The sequence below is a fragment of the Nuphar pumila genome, chromosome 2, assembly GCF_984573655.1.
Source record: "Nuphar pumila chromosome 2, dmNupPumi1.hap1.1, whole genome shotgun sequence".
Taxonomy (NCBI): Eukaryota; Viridiplantae; Streptophyta; class Magnoliopsida; order Nymphaeales; family Nymphaeaceae; genus Nuphar; species Nuphar pumila.
In genome coordinates this window covers 3,275,499-3,287,488 of record NC_143250.1, presented here as the reverse complement: position 1 = coordinate 3,287,488, position 11,990 = coordinate 3,275,499, and positions in this window count along the sequence as shown.

The window sequence follows — 11,990 nt, the reverse complement described above, 5'->3', positions numbered from 1 at the left end:
TGTACATGCATAGGTGCTAATTTAAGCATGAAAATGAATAAAATTTTCATCTACACATCTGCTCAAGTTTATGTTACAAGCATGATTAAGTGAATATTCCAATGCTTTATAAGAATGCATCCATTGCTCATAAAGTGGCCAAAGGTTTTGATGTTGCATGAAAAATATGAATATAATCAAGTAAACATGTGACATTAAAATCAAGATACTTGCTAGGAGAGTGGCAGGTGGTACAAAACTTCGTGGAAAAAGTATGTTTTGGGCACAGAAGGTTACTCCTCCCCTTTCATGATTTTATGAAGAAACCTCTGCATTAGACTACAACGTAAAGGACAAGGTACTCATGAGAAAAACTGATGCATCGGGTTAAAAGGTGTTGAGAATCTCTCTCGTATTAACGTCCCTCACCCCATCCTGGTGAATGGGTCTAGACAGGCTAAAGCCACCCTTGTATATAAAATATTGTTTGAGCCATGGTCTTGATTTGGGAATCTAAGCTTGTGTCGTGTCAGCGGGGCTAAGAAGTGATAACTTAAGATGTATGTGCATTAGTCAGACATCACATGCATCATTTAAGAAAGAAAATTTAATTAAAAATAAGAATGTATGCACACATTGAAGGGCTTTAACATATGGTAAGTCATGCATATTAACTACTCATGCATTTTAACTTCTTTAAATGTGTGAATGAATGCTCTCTTGTTTAATTTGGTTGATCGAATAAGCATGACTAGTTGTGTAATTGTTTCAGTAAATTCCAAATGCTAAACTATGAAACTTTTACTGAAATTCTTGCTTTGTATTTTTGTCTTACAAGTTTAGTATATCTTACCCTACTGAGACATGTTTTGTTTGACCCTATATGATTTAATATTTTTCAGGTAATGAAGAGTAACTTACATGCGAAGGTGGGATGTTACGATGGGGACTGAGCCTACCTTTCCTTTGCATTTATAAGATTTCTAGACTCTGATTTGTTATTTGATTATTATGGCAATGGACAAAAGTAATTAATATTTTGAATGATTATGGACCTTGATTCATTTTATGCATGACAAGATCTACTTCTTTTAAGTTCTCATAATCGTATGGTTATGCATGAATATGAAAAGTAGCATGCTAACTTTTAAATTCGATGAGTTTTTTCGCTGTTATATGTTAAAATATTTAAAGGTATTTAAAAAAAAACTCACCATTTTCGGGTTATAAAAATTGGTGTGTTACATGTACCCCCAATAGAACCGATCATAATTGTTTCACATGTAAACCGGTCCTGGCTACACAGCAACTCAAGTGGAGACCCACCCGAGTTAGGGTATGAGGGTAGAAGCCCCACCCCTACCTGTAGCTTGGGCACCTCGACGGGCCACCCACCCCACCAAGCAAGGCACCTCCCACCAGCATAGGGTCATCAAACATGACCCGGTCGGTATTGGTTGTGTTGCCACCTGAGGATAAGCCCAAAAGGGGTCAACTCGAAGGATATAGGTGGTCGACAATTGTGGGGAGGTTGTTGTCGGCTTCCTCAATCACCAAGGCTCCTTCTAGGATGGCAATAACTGCCAAAACCTATCAGTGATAGTGTGGTTGCTGGTGGCACCCTACTGCTAGGGTAAATAGTACAAGTATATTGGCGTTAGGGTTGTTGTTACTTATCGTTGTTTCATCAGATGTAGACTCAACATGTTGGACCAAAACAAAATCTTTGTTGCCTAACGGAGAACCCACGATCCTCATCGTATCGCCTGGCCTTAAGAATCCAAATTAAGCTTTAAACATCTTTACCAACCAGGGATAGAGCCAGAAATCTAAGTTAGGGTGGGTGCGCACACACACACACATATATATATATATATATATATATATATATATATATATATATATATATATATATATTGAGAGAGAGAGAGGGCACTTGCCCACCATGGCTAGAATGTAGCTCCACCTCTCTCACCAAAGATGATGTGATGCCTTGTCTCATCTTGCCAATTTTTTGTTTTATTTGGCATACATATGTGTCTCCATATCGTGCCCCAATGACTTTTCTCCAATCACTTCTCGAACTACAAGGCATTTTGAACAAATAATCATTTTGATGCACATTTGATCTCGAAGATGTGAAAAAAATCTCTATGCTAGTCTATTCCTATGCACAAAAATCAAAGGAAAACAGAAATTAATAAAAATTATAAAAAATTAAGAAAAAATAATAAAGTTCAATCATTCATCTCTAACTCAGAAACCCCATTAATGAGTATTTATAGAAAAAACATGAGAAACCCCAAGTCTACTTTAGACTTAAGATGAATCTATCACTTTGAAAAAATCAAAATATAAATAAAAGCCTAAACTGAAACTAGATATAAATAACTGCATACTGTGTCACTCCTGCACATGCATCTTATCCAAAAAAATATTTCATTAATTGTGCATATGTATAATTTGCGGCTTAGTCATGTTTCCATAATGACTAAGCCTAAATTGATATATATATATATATATATATATATTAGGGTATTCATAAAGCAAAGAAGAAAGAAGAGAGAGAGGCCAGGAGGGAAGGTAGGGCTGAACGAGCTCGAGCTCATGACCATGTTGAGCTAAACGATCTGATCCTGAGATGTCTTGTTTATAAAAAAAAAATGCATTGTTTCAAAGCTGGAAGAGTTCCTTCGTATTAAAAAAAAAAACATGGATATTTTTCTAATATATAAAGTTGCTTTGCGGAGGTGGCTTCTTTTATACAGTAATTTCCGTATAAAGCGCGGCCATATCACATCAGGAAAAAGCTGAAAAGATAAAGATAGCAGGCTGTTATCAAGACGTCGTTACGTAAAGGAATTTCCCTTTTTTATGCCCATTTGGGGGATGATAAAGCACACTTGCTCTCCGTTTCCGGCCATATGATAGTTCAAATATCATTTCGTGTCATTTAAAGTTAGAATTATATGATATTTTTTCATCAAGATGACAAAGATGCCGCTTCTACTTTTGCTAATGGTTGCCCCCACAAGCAACTTGGTGACCAAGCAATTGGGTCCTACATTAGCATCTTTCTTATCCAAGATTAGTTCATTGATTATACAAATGATTCGTTTGGATTGAAGATATTTAAATAGGGAGTATGATGCACCTTCTCAAGATGCGGAAAAATCCCTACTTTATCCTACTCTTATGCTTGGAAATCGAAGAAACGCAAAAAAATAATACAAATTACAAAAAATTCAGAAAAAAATAATAAGGTTCAATCATCTGTACCTAACTCAGAAACCCCCTATAATGACTATTATTTACAGGAAAATATGAGAAACCTGATGTCTGTTTTGATCCAAGATGGATTCATTACATTGAAAATATCCAAATATAAATAAAAGCTTCAATTGAAACCAGATCCAAATGGATCTCTTGGAATCAGGCTGCACACGGCTCTGCTCCTGCATCATTTTCCAGGTTGAAGAAAGGCTCGCCCTCAAGCTTGAATTTGCTTGTGTTCTTCCAATTTTTTTCGACCAACACGAATGATTGAACTGACGTCGCCTCTTGCACATGAAGACTCAATATGGGTAAGGAGGTTTTAGCAATGATTGGATCTGATGAGCAAAGGATCCAAGTAGAATGACTTTATGGATCTGACAGTTTTCTTGATGATTTCAAATGGGTTTCAAACGAATCCACATATGGATCCATGGTCTGGTTTGATGGGTTTGGAGAAATTTTATCTAGGGTCCGACCCAAACCATGTAGGTGAGAATGGAAAGGGTTTGGATTTGGGGCTTGAGGCTAAAAGCTTGGGTTTGGATAATGGGGAACATGTTTAAACTGAAATTTTGGATTCGACCCGGTGTGTTTTGTAACAAAAAATGGATCAATCTAGGTCAGACGTATTAGGGTTTGGGGTGGAACCGGTTCTAGAACCCCAAAAACTAGGTTCTAGAGTCCCAAATTGGGATGAACCGGGTCCAAGGTCCCGAAAACTGATCTTTATACTCTTGTACCCCCCAGTTGAGCTGGTCTTAACAGGTTCACATGTGAACCAGTCCTGGCTACATCCAACAACTCATGCCCGTAGCTTGGGCACCTCGGCGGGCCACCCACCCCACCAACCAAGTCACCTACCACCGGAAAAGGTTTGTCAAACTTGACCCGGTCGGTAGTGGTTGTGTTGTCGCTTGAGATAACCCCAAAAGGGGTCAACTTGAGGGATAGAGATGGTCGACAATTGTGGGGAGGCTGTTTTTGGCTTCCTCAACCACCAAGGCTCCTTCTAGGTTGGCAATAACTGGCGGAAACCTGCCGGTGATAGCTTGATTGCGAGTGGTGGCGGTGCCCTACTGCTAGGGTAAATCCACAGGTATATTGTTTTTAGGGTTGTCATCGCTTACCACTGTTTCGTCAGATATCGACTCAACATGCTATACCAAAACAAAATCTTTGTTGCCTAACGGGAGAACCCATGACCCTCACTGTATCGCCTGGCCTTGGGAATCCAAATTGAGTTTTGAACATCTTTACCAGCCAAGGGTGGGCGCGCGCGCACACACACGCACACACACACACATATATATATATATGTGGAGAGAGAGAGAGTGTACATAATTCAGGTGCCCACCTCTATTTCCAAAGATGATGTGATGTCTTGCCTCATCTTGCCAATTTTTTCTTTTATTTTGCATCATACAACAGGATCCATACGTGCCTCAATGACTTTTCTCTAATCACGTCTTGAACTACGAGACATTTTGAAACAAATAATCACTTTTGATCCCGAAGATGAAAAAAAAATCTCTATGCTAGTCTACTCTTGTACACAAAAATTGAAGAAAAACAGAAAAATAATGAAAATTATAAAAAAATTAAGAAAAAATAATAAAGTCAGTCATTCATCTCTAACTGAAAAAAACCTATAATGAATATTTATAGGAGAAAACCCCAAGTCTACTTTGGCTTCAAGATGAATCTATTACATTGAAAAGATCAAAATATAAATAAAAGCCTAAACTGAAACCAGATATAAATAATTGCACTGTTTCGCTCCAGCTCATGCATCTTATCCAAAAATAGTTCATTAATTGCTCACATGTATGATTTGGGGCTTAGTCATGTTTCCATAATGACTAAACCTAATATATGTTGAGAAAGCAAAGGAGAGAGAGAGAGAGAGAGGAGGAGGAGGGAAAGTAGGGCTGAACGAGCCATGCTTAAGGTATCCTTGTGGCAAGTTAAACTAAGCTCGAATTCATGATCAGGTTGAGCTAATGATCTGAACATGAGATGCCTTGTTTACAAAAAAATTATATCGTTTCAAAGCTGGAAGATCTATTAATAAAATTTTCTATTTAATACAAAAAAGGGCAATTTTCAAATACCCTCTAAACTTTTGGGTCCAATTCATATGCACATTTTGGGAGTTTGCAATTTCCCACCAAATTTTTGTTTTAATCAAATGTGCCCAATCATAAACTGATGTTAAGTTGTCCATGGGTTAACACTAACCTATGTTTTAAAGTTACCATTTTACCCTTGAAATAGTTGAGGCAAATGTAGAACTAGAAGTCCAAATACGGCCTGTGTAAAACATCTTTTTGCCATTATAACTTGCATTAGAAAGAAAACAATGGGATTTGAGCCCCAGACCTTTGTTTTGAAAGGCAAAACACACCACCAAAAGGCTAACAACAGCTTGCATTAGCTAAATGAAATCCGTGTAAATAAATATGATGGGGTTTGAGAATTAAAAAAATGAAATCGATTTGTGTATGGGATCTTTATTTTTAAAACCAATGACTACCCAAACCCGAACCCAAACAGTTATTGTTTATCTGAATGGGTATTCTTAAAAAAGAGTGGATTTGGATTCAAATCTAACTCATATATCATAAAAAGTTATAGATTTATATAAGATCTAAGTTGTTTGGGATTGATCTAAAATTGGTGAAACCTAATATTTTTCGCATGGAAATGTGTGTTTTTGGATGAAGATAGAGAGAGAGAGAGAGAGGATTAGGAAAATGAGAAGTAATGAGTGGCGCATTAAAAGAAGGTTAAAAAGGTTTCCTAAAACCAAAGCACTCTCGTAGTTGTAAGGGTAGCATGGTCATATTAATAAATAAACAGCAGAGAATTTATTAGAGGTAAGTAAACTTGGTGCTATTTGATTAGCGTAGAAACTTTGGTGGAAAATTGCAAACTCTCAAACTTTTGGTGGGCATATAAGTAAGACTAAAAAGTTTGGTGGTTTTTTGAAGTTAAAAAAAAAAAACTGCGAATAATTAGAATTGAGCTCTAGAGCTTCTGAGCCAAACCTAAGTCAACTTGTTTATAAAAAAAAAGGGACATTAAAATATGTCTTTAATTTTAACTTGCTTTAAACAATGTATCATCCAAACAATCTTTCAATTATGTTCCTTCTGTTCTTAAATAATACTTTTTGATGACAAGGAACCCTCACCCAATCGAAGGAAAACCCCTGGTGGAGCCCCGGGACTGCCCTGTCTTATGTCGCCCACCTCAGCTGAAAGCTACAGACACAGCCATGCACCAAAGGGGTGTTTAATCCAGCGCCTTCATCTCAGCACCCTCACAACTACCCCGCTGACGGGCGACCCGTGGCAGTCTATTTTTAAATAATACTTATAAATATCATCTATATTTACTGTAAATAAATAATAACCATAGAAACCAACCCAGGCTCAGCTTGTCTGGTAGGAGCCACTAGTGCACGTCACCTTGTGTTGGGACTTTGCAAGTTCAAATCCCAATGGTATCATTGTATAACTGGTAGGTAGGGATGGCAGTGGACCGGGGGAAAGCGGGGCCCCGCCCCGCCTCGCCCCGTTTGGACCGGGGATGAAGGGTATGAAACGGGGATGGAGGCGGGGATGAAGGTTAAAATCCATCCCCGTCCGGGGGTGGAGGCGGGGATGGACTGGCACGTTCCCCCGCCCCGCCCCGGCCCCGCCCCGGCCCATCCCCGCCCCGCCCCCGGCCCATCCCCGTCCCGGCCCCGCCCCATCCCCGCCCCCAACTCAGATGAACTGTTTACTAACCCTAACTCCCTTCCCTAATTTCCTAACCCTGGAGCCGGGCGACGTTACTGTGCACGTAGGACGCCGGGTTCTCGATAGCGTACCGGACTCCGGCCTGGGCGGCGAGGTGCATCACGTGGGTGAAGGCGACGAGGTCGAAGAGCTTGGCCAGGAGCCGGGCGTCGTTGATGTCGCCGGCGATGACGAAGATGCCGTGGTCGCCGAGGATTCGACGGCGGGCCTTCTTGAGCGAGGGGTCGTAGTAGTCGTTGAAGTTGTCGAGGCCGACGACACCGTCACCGCGCTTCCGGAGGGCGAGCGAGACGTGGGTGCCGACAAAGCCAGCGGCGCCGGTGACGAGCACGCTCATCCCGCGGGGTCGGGGACGGGGGCGGGGTCGGGACGGGGACGGGGCGGGGGCGGGGCGGGGACGGGGACGGGGCGGGGACGGGGACGGGGACGGGGCGGGGGTGGAGGACATGAAACGGGGATGAAGGCGGGGGTGGAGGATAAAATCCATCCCCGCCGCGGAGGCGGGGCGGGGGTGGAGGATAAAATTTTGAGGCGGGGCGGGGGTGGAAACCTTGTCCCCCGCCCCGCCCCGCCCCACTGCCATCCCTACAGTGGACCGGGGGAAAGCGGGGCCCGTCTTGCCCCTGTTTGAACCGGGGATGAAGGGTATGAAACGGGGATGGAGGTGGGGATGAAGGTTAAAATCCATTCTCGGCCGGGGATGGAAGCGGGGATGGACTTACACTTTTCCCCGCCATGCCCATCCCCGCCACGATCCCCACCTAGCCCCCACCCTATCCCACTACAACAAAGCAGTAGATTAGCGACGACCACATTCCGTCGCTAATCCGTCGCTAACATGGTTAGCGACAACGAGGCGACAGTATGCTTACGTCGCGAATATTTCGACGCTAACTGGCGACAGAATTATTCCGTCGCCAGGTCCGTCGCTAATTGCGACGGAATAACGAGCGCTATATTCCGTCGCCAATCCGCCGGTACTAAACGGCGACCACGGCTTGGCGACGGATTTACTTCCGTCGCTATGCCGTCGCTAGATTAATATGAATAGCGACGGATGGTTCCGTCGCTAATCCGTCGCAAACACGAAAAAAAAATAAAAAAATTTATTTGAAAATTAAATACCGAGAACTGTACAATTTCTATTTCCTGTACAATTTATATTTCCTGTAAATAAAAAACAAACCACACAAAAAAATTCATATAACAAGAATCTACAACAATTAATCATTCCACCTTAAAATTAAAAAGTTTAATTATTTACAATTCAACAATTACAATTAGGAAAAATAAAAAAAAATAGAACTTCTTCAACACAGTCCTCTAATCATCGCCAAGATTTTGTGCGTCTTCTTGTTCATTGTCTTTATCTGTCCCTTCAGCTCCACTACCCTGATTATCGCTAGCAGCCTACACAAGAAAAGAACAGTCAGTATTGATAAACAAAATATAATGAAATAAATTACACACTATATGTGATTCTATCATGTGCTCATGTGATCTAAGGCAATAAAAAAACTCTATATGTGATTCTATCATGCTCATATGTGCTCTAAGGCAGACAAAAAGTTATATATATATATATATATATATATATATATATATATATATATATATATATATATATATATATATATATATATATATATATATATATATATATATATATATGTGATTCTATCATGCTCATATGTGTGCTAAGGCAGTCAAAAAATTGAATATGTGATTATAGCATGTTCATATGTGTTCTAAGGCATCTAAAAAAACTCTATATGTGATTCTACCATGCTCAGATGTGCTTTAAGGCAGGCAAAAAACTATATATGTGATTTGATCATGCTCGTATGTGTGCTAAGGCAGTCAAAAAATTGAATATGTGAATATAGCATGCTCATATGTGCTCTAAGGCAGGCAAAGCAAAAAATTTTATATGTGATTCTATCATAAATGATATATAGCATGTTCATATGTGTTCTAAGGCAGTAAAAAAACTCTATATGTTATTATAGCATGCTCATATGTGTGCTAAGGCAGTCAAAAAACTGAATATGTGATTATAATATGCTCATATGTGTTCTTAGGCAGTCAAAAAACTAAATATGTGATTATAGCATGCTCATATGTGTTCTAATGCAGTCAAAAAAACTTTATATGTGATTACATCATGCTCATATGTGCTCTAATGCAGTAAAAAAAACTTTATATGTGATTCTATCATGCTCATATGTGCTCTAAGGCAGACAAAAAAACTTTATATGTGATTATAGCATGCTCATATGTGCTCTAATGCAATAAAAAAACTCTATATTTTATTATAGCATGCTCATATGTGCTCTAAGGCAGTCAAAAAACTGAATATGTGATTATACCTGAGAGGGACCTGGAATCGAAGATCCCATATCCTGAACAGCGGCCTTGATCTCATTTCGGAGAAAGGGGGCGACGGTGTATTGAAAGTAGTTATTCAGTGATTCATTAATGATCTGACGTACATCATCACCGGAAAGAATAGTCGGCTGCTTGGAGCTTATGTCGGCGCAAGAAGTCGGTGAGCCGTAACTGGAAGAACCAATAACTGGTGAAGTGTTCATATTACTCCCAAATCCGAACACGCGACCTTTTTTGGGTTCACCTGCTGCAGTCACCCATGCTGTAGGATCAAATGATGGATGCTGAGTAGCGTCATCGCCATATCGCTCTACCATCTGTTGCTCATATGCCTCCTATAAAATAATGTTTAAAGTATTCATTAATAATTAATGATAACATTATGATAACTTGCATATATATTGCAATGATTATTAATAGAATTAATACATATCGTTGTCGTTCTCGCCTTCTCTGATACGAAGACTCCCGTGGTCTTCCATTTATGTGTTTCTACAAACACATCCTTATATGGTACACTGCCTCCTTTTTCTGCTTCCTGCGAAGTTAAATGACAAAAGATTTAGTACACAAGTTTGCAACAATACTTATAAAATTAATATTATATATTGATGAGTTACCATTTTCTTTAGGTGGCTCCCAAATGTCTTAGATCCACCTGTGTGTAGATGGGCTTCGGGCATCTTCGATCGATTTTGTGCAGCCTTCGCAGAGCGATTTCTAAATGCATCTCCCGCCCACTTATCGCACATTTCATCCCAGTAATCTCTCCTGATAGTAATAGGACCATGGCCCTTCCACAGTAATGGATCATCTACTACGCCAGATGCTTTTTTTGCTGCAGTCTTCATAGTGTGCAGCATGTCTGCAAATCGATTGGCAGCCACCTTCTGCCATACCTTCCGTGCATCATTTTCTTCCACCGTAGTTGCGAAGCGATTCGAAGCCTACAAATATTTTCAGAAAGTTAGTAGACATTGCTTAAATAAATTAAATATGAAACACATTAACTATGAGGAACAACTGTATATCATGAATGAGGACCACAATCTGTCTAACACCTCCTTTGGGTACTCTTTCCATTGAGCAACTGGTCCTGGTAGATGTTGAAGAAGTGAATTCCTAATCTCCCGTACTACTTCTTGTGGCTCAAACCTCGTGCTGCACATGAATTGTTACACAGTAAATATCAATATAAAATATTTAAAAGATATGCAATAATTGAAAACAAAATACTTACGGTCGATTATCGATATACACTATTCGAATGAGTATTCTTGTGCCAGCCTGAGAAGACCCTGTTTCCTGTGTTGGCTGTTGACTTATGTGATCAACTGGTGTAGGTGGGTCGTGTACAGGCGCAACATCATCTGTAAAAAAATACATTAGAAATTCCCAGAATGTGCATTTGAACTAATCAAGCATCTAATTAGTTATATGATATACCTATCACAGGAGCCCGTGAAGATGAAGGTTGAGTCTGGCTACTACTGGATGAGCGACCACTATAACCTCCATGAACCATATTCTAACAAATAACATATGTCATACAATACATTCAAATAATTCACATCAAGTATTACAATGCATTCAAGTCATTCACATCAAGCATTGCAATGCATTCAAATAATTCAAATCATTGACATCAAGTATTGCACTAATTCAAATCATTTGTTAATTGCATAAATTATAATACATTCAGATAATTGAAATCATTCACATCAAGTATTACAATGCATTCAAATAGTGTATATCGTTGGGTAGAAATCGACGATGGCAATCAAACCAGCAAGGCTTCCTTCCATGCCTCAATCTAAAAGCTTTGGAATCCTCCATGCAGTACGGACAAGCCAACCTCCCATGTGTGCTTCAACCAGATAACTTACCATATGCAGGGAAGTCACTGATTGTCCATAGAACAGCGGCCTTCATGTTGAAATTTTGTTTTTTGTGGGCATCATACGTGGTAACACCGTCATCCCACAATACTTTTAATTCATCAATCAATGGCCTTAGATATACATCAAGATTTTGGCCAGGTGAGGTCGGACCAGGGATCAAAAGAGACAAGAAAAGATTTGGACGTTTTATACACAAGCTTGGTGGAAGGTTGTATGGAGTTACAAATACTGGCCAGCATGAGTATGGAGTTGATCTACCCCCAAATGGATTAAATCCATCTGTACATAGACCGAGTCTAACATTTCGCACTTCCATTGCGAAGTTCTGATGAGTACGATCAAAGTGCTTCCAAGCTTCAGCGTCAACAAGATGCGTGATCTTGTTTTCATCGTGTCGAACTTTATTTGCATGCCATCTCATGTGTTTAGCTGTCCTTGAAGACATATACAATCAGTGCAATCTAGGAGTGATAGGAAAGTAGCGGAGCAACTTGTATGAAACTTCCTTTGATCTCGTGCTACCATTGCCTCTTGTCTTTGGCTTGAACCGAGGATGCCCACATGACGGGCATGATATGTCGTTTTCCTGCTCCTTGAAATACAACATGCAGTGATTTGGACAAACATCAATCTTTTTGTAACC